Source organism: Theropithecus gelada, chromosome 4 (assembly GCF_003255815.1).
Source record: "Theropithecus gelada isolate Dixy chromosome 4, Tgel_1.0, whole genome shotgun sequence".
In the NCBI taxonomy this organism is placed as follows: Eukaryota; Metazoa; Chordata; class Mammalia; order Primates; family Cercopithecidae; genus Theropithecus; species Theropithecus gelada.
Genome location: NC_037671.1, coordinates 150,717,234 through 150,721,728, shown reverse-complemented (window position 1 = coordinate 150,721,728; position 4,495 = coordinate 150,717,234).

Genomic DNA, 4,495 nt, shown 5'->3' with positions numbered 1-4,495 from the left:
TTACCTCTCCAGAATCTTTGCCGTCCTTCTAGCCTCCATGGACTTGAGCATGAGGCCTAGAAAGATGGTGACTCTTCCTTCACGTAAATATGTTGTTTGAAAAGAAAAAAAAAAAAAAAAGAAACAATAACAACAACTCTGGGACACGTTGGATGAGGAAAAATTGTGAAAAATAAATTTTTCCAGTATCGGTGAAGTACAGCATGGTCATAATCCAGTGGGCTTCAGTAATAATTCTCTCTCCGAGCATATAAGCACTTTGTGAGGTGAATTTGACCTCCAAAAAGACATGTTTAAAGTCCTAATTTTTAGTATATCTGAGTGTAACCTTATGGGGAAATAGGGTCTTTGCAGATGTAATTAAGATATACGTGACTATGAAGTCACACTGGAGCAAGGTGGTTTCTTGATCCAACACGACTGGTGTCTTTATAAGAGAAGAGTCATGAATATGTCCCGAAGGGAGGGAAGAGTATGTTAAAACACCCGAGGTAAGAGATCGGACAGGATACTCCTGCTGTAAAATTGTATTATTTCACCCTTTTTATTTTTTATCACTTACATTTTGTAGTTTCCTTCTAATTCTTGTTGACTTCATGAAAATAAAACTATGTACAATGTTATTATTTGAAAAACAAGAGAGAGAGGAGAAGAGACACAGAGACAAACACACAGGGAGAATGCTATGTGAGGACAGAGGCAGATTGGAGTGACCAGGACTGACGGATGGCACCCAAAGCTATATAGAGGTAGGGAAGGATTCTCCCCTACAGGTTTCAGAGGTAGCACAGCCCTTGATTTTGGATTTCTAGCAGCTAGAACTGCAAGACAATAAAATTCCACTGTTTTAAGCCTCCTACTTTGTAATAATACTTTGTTATGGCAGCCATAGGAAACGAAAACATGAATGAAATACAATAGAAATTTGTTCCTATTACAACAGTGGAAGATGGCTGTTCCTGGTTGACAGGCAGCTTTGCTCTATGTAGTGATTAGTGACCAAGTTCTTTCTCTCTTGTGTCTGTGCTATCCTCTAGGGCAGATACCAGCAAAATATAGCTGAGAGCTTCTTTTTGTAAATAAAGTTTTATGGGAACACAACCATACATATTCGTTTACGCATTGTCTATAGCTAGTTTTGCACAAAAACAGCTGAACTGAGTACCATAATCATGACAGAGACCATATGACCCTAAAGCCTAAAATATTTGCAGACCTCTGCCCAGAGTGCCATCACCATTTGCATCTAGCCAGCACAAAGGGGAAAGAAAGTTTGGAGGGGACAAACCAGCTATCCACAAAGTGGCACATATCACTTGCAAATATCTAGCATTGTCTAGAAATTCGTTACACGGTCACATCACATTGCAAGAGAGGTTGAGAAGTATATTACAGGTGTCCCAAGAGGAGGAGAAAAACAGACATTTAGAAGAAAAAATAGCACACTCTGCCCTTTGGCATCAGTGGGAAATGTCAGCCACATCAGCACAGTAGCAGCAGCAACTGCAAGGGGCCACCTAAATAAGGTTTCACAGAGTCCAGAGGCTTTAAAGAAGACATCACCAAAGGGAGTCAGAGCTGGATGGGCAACAAGGGAAGTGACAGAAAGATGCCACGTGGTAGCTGAGAATACCATTTCAAGAGCATCCAAAAGACACCATCTAGGACTTCCCATAGTAACTGGTGACAGAGAGAGGCCTTTGTAGGAGGGAGAAGTTCCACAAAAGGAGGTGGGAGATAGAGCCACAGAAATTGCTTTTTTCCCCTAAAATTGTGGCTCAACATTGCCCCAAGCTTGAAGTGGCCTTTACAACCTGGTTTATACCAAATGCAAAAGTAAGTAAAGCACATTTAGAATGTAAAAAATAAATACAGTACCATTCGGGGAATCTTGTCTCCTATTTGCCTGACATTTTTTGAATCTTTCGTATACCGTAAGGATCCAGAGTATGAAAGTAGCACTAAAGAACATATTACATAACAGATGTAGACACTAAACCTCAACAATTGTTAGCCTCATAAATAGAAATAGACATGAGCTGCCTCCTATAGTCTTCCCAAACACTCCTTCTAGTATTACCAAAGATATTGAACTTGAATCTGATCCAGTCTCTGGATCCAGCTGCTAATTTGCAGAAAATACAAAAGGACAAAGGAACATGCTAAACTATACCATGAGAATGCATTCAGCAAAATCCAGACTATGGGAAACTTTACAGTTCAAATAGTCCAGGTGTTCGACAGAAAAAGCATAAGGAAAAGACTGAGGTAGAGAGAAGAACCAGAGACTGAAGGTTTCAAAAGACTGATCAAATTTTAAATAATGGAAAAGACTAAATTATAATGTGTAGGGGTGGACTTATATAAATGTTCAAACTAAACATACACACACATACAAGGAAGTGATTATCATAAATAATAGTAATAGGCTTATTACTATTATTCTGCTATATAGCATAATTATTACATATGGCAGAAGGAAGGGGATTATGATTGGAACAGAGCATATAGAGGGGCTTATGAGTGGCTGACAAAGTTCTATTTGATCTAGTGATGGTTACAAAGGCTTTCGCCTTAAAATTTATTAAGCAATTCATTAACATGTACGCACATTCATGGGAGAGCATTCTGTATCTGCATTTTATTTTGCAATTTAAAAATGTAAAGACTAAATTATAAAAGAGAACAAATGGCTGAATAACAGCAAGGTAAAGAAAACTAGAGTAACTGTTTTTTGAACAAACTATGCAGTCATTAATAGAAATCCAAATGTAAATGTAATTCCTTTTCATCACACCCATCTAAAAAATCTCAACAGTCAATTGGTGGCTCACAGATGATGCTGATGAACTGGATGTAATCTTTTTGTGATTTTAAGCCAATGTCATTTCATCGCAGGTAAACTTCAAATTGTAACTCTCCTATAGTCCTCCTTATCTTCCCTGCACACCCCTAATCCACTGGGGTTCATTGCCTCAGGAAAAGTCTAACACACAGCCAAGAGCAGTAGTCATCAATCAGTTTACAGTTTTATAACATGAAATTTTCAATCCATAGCAAGGCTATTGCCTGAATGCAAAGGCTTTTGGTTTAGCAGGAGCCAGGCTTTCTTGAGGAGGAAGAGGGTTCTATTGAAATTCTCCAAAGCTAAGTATTTGTATATAAAAACCAAACTTGAAGGACTCGGATCAATAATTACATGCTTCCCAGAGTAGAAAAGAAAGACAATAATATATTGTCAATTCTAGAAGATAAGAATTGAAATGAAAAGCCATTTCTATGCTAGCAGAAAGAAGAAGAAGAAGTGTGGACAAAGTATCAGAAGTGGGCAGCCCACTTCCTGCCTCCTGACGCGGAGGTCAAACCTCAGGGATGGAGAGCAGTCCGTGGATAGGAAAAGCAGTGATGTAGGTTTGGGGGCATCTGAGGGACCATTGTTATCCCCTGCTTTCCTGGGCAGAGACTGGTCCTATCAGAAACCTTTCAGAGAAGCTCTGCATTTGGAATGGTACAGCCTCACAATGGCAGCAGGAGTGGACCCAGCTCAAGAGGCGGATTCCACCACTGAGGAAGATGCCTGCATATGAGTGATATAGTTTGGATGTTTGTCCATCCAAATCTCATGTTAAAATTTAATCTCCAGTGTTGGAGATGGGGCCTCTCGGAGGAGATTGGATCCTGGAGGCTGATCCCTCATGAATGGCTTGGTGCTAGCCTCGTGATAGTGAGGCAGAAGCCTGTTACGGGGCGTTGCCCTCACAGAGAAACTCTATGAGGGCAGTGCCAGGGGAAATGTGGGGTGGAGCCCCCACACAGAGTCCCCACGACGACACTGCCTAGTGGAGCTCTGGGAAGGGGTCCTCCACTCTCCAGAGTGGAGAATAGTAGAGTCGCCAGCAGTTTGCAACCTCAGTGTGTAAAATCCACACACACTCAACTCCAACCTATGAGAGCAGCAACAGAAACTGCACCCTACGAAGCCACAAGGGCAGAGCTGCCCAAGGACTTGGGAGCCCACCCCTTGCACCAGTGGGACCTAGATGAGGGACATAGAGTCAAAGGGGATTATTTTGGAGCTTTAAGATTTAATAACTTCCAAAAGGCTGGGCGCAATGGCTCATGCCTGTAATCCTAGCACTTTGGGAAGCCAAGGCGGGCGGATCACGAGGTCAGGAGATCGAGACCATCCTGGCTGACACGTTGAAACCCCGTCTCTGCTAAAAATATTTTTTTTAAAAATTAACTGGACATGGTGGTGGGTGCCTGTAGTCCCAGCTACTTGGGAGGCTGAGGCAGGAACCTGGGAGGTGGAGCTTGCAGTGAACCAAGATTGTGTCACTGCACTCCAGCCTGGGCGACAGAGCAAGACTCCGTCTAAAAAAAAAAGATTTAATAACTTCCCCACCGGGTTTCAGACTTGCATGGAGCCTATTGTCCCTTTCTTTTGACCAGTTTGTCCCTTTTGAAATAAGAATGTTTACTCCATGACTGTACT